This window comes from Lathyrus oleraceus, chromosome 4, assembly GCF_024323335.1.
Source record: "Lathyrus oleraceus cultivar Zhongwan6 chromosome 4, CAAS_Psat_ZW6_1.0, whole genome shotgun sequence".
Taxonomy (NCBI): domain Eukaryota; kingdom Viridiplantae; phylum Streptophyta; class Magnoliopsida; order Fabales; family Fabaceae; genus Lathyrus; species Lathyrus oleraceus.
The window spans coordinates 431,753,050-431,761,471 of NC_066582.1; the positions used below are offsets into that span (position 1 = coordinate 431,753,050).

At 39.2% G+C, this 8,422-nt stretch overlaps 1 non-coding gene across 1 annotated transcript; it reads right to left on the reverse strand.

Moving 5' to 3' along the window:
- Window positions 1–1,725: 1,725 nt before the first annotated feature.
- On the reverse strand, window positions 1,726–1,832 carry LOC127077718 (small nucleolar RNA R71). The gene has a single exon (XR_007787499.1). It is a non-coding gene; the product is annotated as a small nucleolar RNA R71 (small nucleolar RNA).
- Window positions 1,833–8,422: the final 6,590 nt, after the last annotated feature.

Sequence of the window (8,422 nt, forward strand, 5' to 3'; positions counted from 1 at the left end):
AGTCTGTATTCGAGTTTGGAGCACTTTGGAAGTAAGTTAATCCTGCCGCCATTTTCTTTTCCGCATTGCAATTTACTCAGCCCTCCGATTGGAGCAGGTTTTTATTACTCGCCTTTACTTTATTTATTTTCCGCACTCGCCTTTATTTTATTTATTTCCCGCACTCGCTTTACTTTATTTATTTCCCGCACTCGCTTTACTTTATTTATTTCCCGCACTCGCTTTACTTTATTTATTTCCCGCACTCGCTTTACTTTTATTTATTTCCTCGCACTCGCTTTACTTTTATTTATTTCCCGCACTCGCTTTAAATTATTTACTTTCCGCACTCGCACTAATTTTATTTATTTTAATGCACTTTTACTTTACCATGTCTAGCTAAATTTATAAGGCTAGAATGTAAGGATCGTAATTAAACCAGTAATACGTACAATTGTTCGTAGAAACACTTAAAGGGCTATTTTAACTTTCAACTTAAGTTTTCCCGCACTTCAATTCCGTTGGGTAAGATCGAAAGCCGTCCAACGTCTTTATAAACTTAATTGTTTTTAACTATTTCAAAAACAGCGAAAGCGCTTTGTCTAGTTCATTAGGAGTTTTTAACATCAAGAAGAAAAGAGATTTTGAAACTATTTTCGGACGCGTTTATAAGTTTAGAGTCTGGTTCGTGAGAACCTCTTTTGGTTAAGAAATCCAGGTTATAATACTTTTCAACTTAGTCAAGATACTATATTTCTTAAAAATAGGTTTACTACTCTAACGCAATGCGCGCCTTTTTATAAGTGACAATAAGAAGGTTTGATTAGGGAGTACAACTCGGTTCTGAATACGCGAAAGCGACAGTTCCTGTTAAATTTGTTCTTTTCAAAGTAGGAAACATTGCCCATAAGTAGTTCTATTAGCAAGTACTTGGATTATCATTTAATTATGTGAATTACATCCGACCCTGTCTTTATTAATTAAATTTATTTTAAAACTTTACTTTTCAATTGCACACTACAAAAACACCTATTTTAATTGCTTTTGATAAACACCATAACAATAGATAACGATAGATTGACACTTGGTCTCTGTGGATACGATAATCTTTTATATTACTCTGACGCGTTCGTATACTTGCGAACATCAAGATTTACAACGCATCAAGTTTTTGGCGCCGTTGCCGGGGACCAATTTCGTCAAATTTCATTTTCCTGCTGTTATATCGTTTAGACTTAGGTTATTTCCCGCCGGTTAATGCGAAGAACTCGCAGTACCGGAAGTTTAAGTTTAGTAAACCCTCTGGCGGAACCTGAACGTTACGCTCGCGCACGTTTATTCTTTCATAGAATTAAGAGAGCTATGGCCGAAGATCAAAACCAAAGACCTCTTAAGGACTTCGCTCAACCATCTAACGAAGAACCTAGTTCTAGTATAGTAAACCCAATCATCCCAGCCAATAATTTTGAACTTAAACCGTCCCTGTTACAACTAGTGCAACAGAGACAATTCGCGGGTCTCGCTACCGAGAACCCAAACCAACATTTAAAAATATTTCTTCGATTAGCAGACACTTTTAAAACCAATGGAGCTTCTCCTGAGGCAATACGTTTAAGATTATTTCCTTTTTCCCTCAGAGATAAAGCCCAATCATGGTTAGATTCCCTTCCACCCAATTCCATTACGACTTGGGATAACCTTCGAAGAGTTTTTCTTGCTAGATATTTTCCCCCGAGTAAGACCGCCGTTCTTCGAAACCATATAACTAGATTTACCCAAAACCATGGAGAATCGTTGTTCGAAGCTTGGGAGAGATATAAAGAGTTGTTACGAGCATGCCCACATCATGGTTTAGAAAATTGGTTAATCATTCAAACCTTTTATAATGGACTTCATTATAACACAAAGATGACCATCGACGCTGCTGCAAGCGGTGCTCTGATGAACAAACCTTATCCTGAAGCTAGTGCCCTCATTGAAGACATGGCTCAAAACCATCAATCATGGGGAGTCGAACGAGCGACAATTGAGAAAAAGGAAGCCCAAGGAGGAGTGCATGAACTGAGCTCTATAGACATGATGCAAGCTAAAATGGACGCATTAGCCCTCAAGGTCGAGCATATGTGCATAAACCCGAATACTGTAGCCGCAGTTTCGTCGGATTGTGAGATATGTGGAACCCAAGGACACCAATCCGCATAATGCAGTCTAATAAACGAAACCCACTCCGAGCAAGTGAACTACACCCAAGGGAACCCATACTCGAATACCTATAATCCTGGATGGAGGAATCACCCGAACTTCTCCTATAAAAACAATAAGCCTATTCAAAATAATGCACCTCCGAGACCTAGTTATCAAGCCCCTAGATCAAATCAACCTATGCAACCTGTACCACCAAAACCGAGCCTTGAGAAAATTATGGAAAATTTTATCACCGCTCAAACCCAACAAAACAAGGAGTTCATGAATCAAAACATTCATGTTAACGAATTGATTACTCAGTTAGGAACCAAGGTTGACCAAATAGTTACTCATACCAAGATGCTTGAAACCCAGATCTCTCAGGTAGCTTTAAACCAAGCCCCTCAGACTACACCTGGAGGACAATTCCCTGGACAACCTCAACAAAATCTGAGAGGACAAGCCAATGCCATTACCCTACGAAGTGGGAACGCTTATGATGAGCCACCAAACCCAAGATTAAGTGAACCCGAAACTTCTAAGGAATGTACCAAACCCCCAGACAAAGTAAAGGAACCAGAGGAATCTGAAAACCAGGAAGGTCAAGGGAAAGGAGAAGAACCTAAAGATAAAATTTACGTACCACCCCCGCCATATAAACCACCTATACCATATCCGCAAAGACTCAAACAAACCCAAATCAATAAACAGTATCAAAAATTTATTAAAGTTATAGAAAAACTTCATGTAGAAATCCCTTTCACAGAAGCCATCACCCAAATACCTTCTTATGCAAAGTTTCTGAAAGACATCCTTACCAACAAACGTAGACTTGACGATCCGAGGCCTTTGGAATGTAATGCAATTTCCGAGGACAAATTAGCCAAGAAAGATAAAGATCCTGGAGATTTCTCCATTCCTTGCCTTTTGGGTAATCATGTCATCGAAAAAGCTTTTCTAGACTTAGGAGCTAGTGTGAGCTTAATGCCTCTAGCAGTTTGTGAGAGATTAAATTTAGGAGAATGACAACCCACTAAGATGTCACTTCAGTTAGCCGATAGATCTGTTAAATATCCGATAGGCATTTTAGAAGATGTTCTTGTTAAGATAGGTCAGTTATTTATCCCTACTGATTTTGTCGTCATGGACATCAAAGAAGATAATGATATACCAATTCTTCTAGGTAGACCATTCTTATCGACTGCAGGAGCCATAATAGATGTCAAGAAAGGAAAGTTGACATTTGAGGTAGGTGATGAGAAACTAGAATTTATACTTTCGAAATTTCTTATGGCACCTGTGATGGGAGACTCGTGTTATGCCTTAGATATCATTGATGAATGTGTTAGAGAATTAGAACAAAAAGAAATTATAAAAACAATCAAGTTACCATCAACCCCCATAAAGGAAGATGATGACTTTAAAGAACCTTACATCAATGATAACCTTTATGAATGTTTATCCCTTACTCCAGATCCTATGCCATGCCCTAAGAAACCAACCTTAGAACTTAAGGAACTGCCTAAGAACCTGAGATACGAGTTCCTCGATGAAAAGATGAACCGTCCAATTATAGTCAGTGCTACCTTGAGCCAAGAGGAAGCGAACCAACTTTTAGACATTTTACGAAGATGTCCCTCAGCCTTAGGATATAATATCTCTGACCTGAAAGGTATAAGCCCATCTGTATGCATGCATCGGATCTCGCTCGAAGAAGATTCAAAACCCTCTAGGGAGCACCAGAGAAGAATAAACCCTATAATGAGTGATGTTGTTAAGAAGGAAGTTCTTAAGTTGCTTGAGGCAGGTATAATCTACCAGATCTCGGATAGTAAGTGGGTGAGCCCTGTGCATGTAGTACCTAAAAAGGGAGGCATCACAGTCGTGCCAAATGATAAAGGCGAACATGTAGCAAAACGTTTAGAAGGAGGATGGCGGATGTGTATAGATTATAGAAAATTAAATAAAGCAACTAGGAAGGATCATTTCCCTTTACCATTTATAGACCAGATGTTGGAGCGTCTAGCCAGACACTCTTACTTCTGCTATCTAGATGGATACTCTGGATTCTTGCAAATACCTATTCACCCCGAAGATCAAGAAAAAACTACCTTTACATGCCCCTATGGAACTTTTGCCTACAGACGAATGCCTTTCGGCCTCTGTAACGCCCCAACTACTTTCCAACGCTGCATGATGTCAATCTTTGCAGATTACCTAGATGGTATCATGGAAGTGTTTATGGATGATTTCTCGGTTTGCGGATTCGATTTCCACAATTGTCTTGCTAACCTTGAGAAAATCCTGGAGAGATGCGTGGAGGTGAACCTCGTGCTAAATTGGGAAAAATGTCATTTCATGGTGACCGAAGGAATAGTTTTAGGACATATAGTTTCTGAAAAAGGTATAGAGGTAGATAAAGCTAAAATAGAAGTTATAGAAAACCTAAAACCACCAAAAACAATCAGAGAAGTCCGAAGCTTTCTTGGACACGCTGGATTCTACCGGCGTTTTATTAAGGACTTCTCCAAAATAACTAAACCGTTAACCGGACTTTTAATGAAAGATGCTGAATTCATTTTTGATGAAAAATGTAATGACGCATTTAATCTTTTAAAGCAAGCATTAATCTCGGCACCCATTATGAAACCGCCCGATTGGTCGGAACCTTTTGAGATAATGTGCGATGCTAGTGATTATGCAGTTGGAGCCGTTCTAGGACAAAGAAAAGATAAAAAGTTACATGCCATTTATTATGCCAGTAGAACCCTAGATGCTGCCCAACTTAATTATGCAACAACCGAAAAAGAATTACTCGATGTAGTTTTCGCTATAGACAAATTTAGATCTTATCTAGTAGGAGCAAAAATTATTGTATACACCAATCATGCTGCCATTCGTTACCTATTAAGTAAAAAAGATGCCAAGTCCAGGTTACTCCGATGGATTCTATTACTACAAGAGTTTGATTTAGATATAAGAGATAAAAAAGGCACTGAAAATATAGTGGCCGATCACCTTTTTAGGCTAGAACATCTAAAACCTGAACTAATACCCATAAATGATGATTTCGCCTATGATAGACTGATAGCTAAAGTAGAAACCATTGAAGCAAATAACCTAGATCCTTATGAGCATTCCCAAAATTCCTTAGCAATAAATAACGTACCCTGGTATGCAGATTTCGTTAATTACCTAGCTGCTGATATAGTACCCCCTGATCTTGACTACTACCGCAAGAAGAAATTCTTCCACGATGTGAGAAACTTCTATTGGGACGAACCGCTCCTTTTCAAAAGGGGTAAAGATGGCATCTTTCGCCGTTGCGTCCCAGAAGATGAAGTAAATAATATTATCGAGCATTGTCATTCTGCACCTTATGGTGGACATACGAGCACCTCTAAGACATACGCCAAGATTCTTCAAGCTGGCCTATTCTGGCCTACCATGTGGCGCGATGTCTATGCTTACACTGTCAAATGCGACAGATGCCAACGCACTGGAAACATTTCAAGACGTGATGAAATGCCTCTAAGAAACATTCAGGAAGTAGAACTCTTCGACGTATGGGGTATAGATTTCATGGGACCTTTTCCACCATCCTTAGGAAATAGGTATATCTTAGTAGTTGTAGACTATGTGTCTAAGTGGATTGAAGCTATAGCTGCACCCATAAATGACACTAGGGTAGTAATCAAATTATTTAAAAACTATATATTCCCTAGATTTGGAACACCACGTTTTGTCATAAGCGATGGAGGATCACACTTTATATCGAGAATATTTGACAAACTTTTAAGAAAATATGGAGTTAGGCATAGAGTAGCAACACCATACCATCCACAAACTAGTGGCCAAGTAGAAGTATCTAATAGGGAGATAAAACAGATCCTAGAGAAAACTGTTTCTATTTCGAGGAGAGACTGGTCTCAGAAGCTTCAAGAAGCACTATGGGCCTATAGAACCGCTTTCAAAACCCCTATAAGAACTACTCCTTATCAACTAGTTTATGGAAAATCATGTCACTTACCATTCGAGTTAGAGCATAAAGCCTATTGGGCCATTAAAACTTTGAATTTAGACTACCTAGCCGCTGGAGAGAAGCGTATCCTAGACATTCATAAATTAGAAGAACTTAGGCAATCCGCCTACGAGAATGCAAGAATATATAAAGAGAGGACAAAAGCCTATCATGACAAAAGAATAGTAAAGAAAAACTTCAATGTAGGCGATTTTGTTCTCCTTTTCAACACTAGGTTACGACTTTTCTTTGGAAAGCTACGTTCAAGATGGACTGGTCCCTTCGAAGTATCCAAGATTCTGAGATCCGGAGCCGTAGAAATCAAGAACGATACATGTAGTCCATTCCTTGTAAATGGACAAAGACTGAAGCTCTACGAAGGAGGAGACATTCCAACATACTACTCAAGCCACACCCTGATTGATCCACCAATTACCACTACTACAGGTGTATAAATTCTAACCGTCAAGCTAATGACGTTAAACAAGCGCTGCGTGGGAGGCAACCCATGGTTTTTTCTTTTCATTTTACTTTTTTCTCATTTATTTACATTTATTTTTATTTTGATTTTATCCTATTTTGCATTAAGACTAAAGTTTGAATGGTTTGTATTTTCAGGATCACTTTCCTAACTTTTACAGGATGGCGAGGGCACTAGTGGTCAGCAATAGGTTGCCAGGTAACTCTTCCCTTATCTTATTTCGAAACATTGGGGATAATGTTTGATTTAAGTGTGGGAGGAGCATTTATCGTTTTCCTTTTATTTTTAGTTTATTTGCTGTTTTTAGACTGTTTATTTCCTTTTAGTTGTTTAATTTCCCTTTCAGTTGTTTATTTTGCTTTTTAGTATAATGCATGAGTCTGACGAGTCACCAAATATAGTAGATCCTTAGTACAATCCTACCTCCCCATACCTTTAGCCCCACCAAAAAAAATTTTTTTGCAAAAAGAAAATAGTTTTATTTCGAAAGTTTTCAGGTTTTAAGGACATGTTTTGAGTAAGGATGAGGTGACTTGGGAGAACTTTGCGAAACATCAGTATCTGTTTTAGCACCATAAGCTTCGTAAATATAGGAATCATTCCCGAAACCCCATATACCATGGCCTTAATCATCATTTCTGTATAAGTCCTTAGTAGTTTATCTCAGCAGTCAGCTCCGGCCTACGCATCCTCTACGTAGGGGACCGATGCAAATAAGTGAATGATCCAGAAAAACAAAAAAATAAAACAAAAAGGCAACTCCGGTATAGGTGACCCTCACAAAATCATTTAAACCAAAGCCATTTCTCTGATTATATATAGCATTTGTCTCACCCTCTCTCCTTCTGGGTTCCCCTGAAAATGGTTTCTTAGCACTTGAAGAACTTGAAGAACCAGGGTCTTGGATTTTTCCCGCTTTGATAAGACTTTCAGTTCTTTCTCCGTAAATCACAACATCCGAAAAACTACCAAATGAGCAACTTCCCTAATGATCCATGAATACACCTTGCAGGGTTCCAATGAACATATCAGTCAATTATCTCTCCAACATCGGAGGTTGTACTCTCGCAGCTAGTTCACGCCACCTCTGGGCGTATTCCTTGAAAGTCTCACCGGTCTTTTGAAACAAACTCTGCAACTGGGTTCTGCTCGGAGCCATGTCCATGTTATGCTTGTACTGCCTCAGAAAAGCTTCACCTAACTCTCTCCAACTTCTGACAGATTCTTTTTTCAAGTCCATGTACCAATCCAAAGAGGCTCCAGACAAGCTGTCTTGGAAAAAGTACATCCACATTTTTTCATCATCAGTATAAGCGGATATCTTCCGGTAGTAAGCTTGCACATGAGTTCGGGGACAAGAAGTGCCATTGTACTTGTCGAAAGATGGCGCTTTGAACTTGTACGGGATCCTCAACCCATCAACTAAACCCATGTTAGTAACATCAAAGCCCAAAGAATTCTGGCACTCCATGGCGCGAATCTTTTCAGCAAGGGCATCAACCTTTCTATCTCTCTCTTCCGCCTTTCCAAATTCATCATCATCACTGAGAATAGTGAACATATCTTCTTGCTTGTCAACCAAATGAGAAGGATGGTGAACTGGAGCACGTGCCGCTCAAGCATTAGCAGCCTCTGTAATGATGGGTTGTCCATTGATTCTAATACAACGCAATTCGTCACCAGTAGCATAGTTGTTGACAGGGCTGGTAGCAGCAGCGGTGTCATTGACAGGGGTTCCTTCTGGCGGATTTTTACCG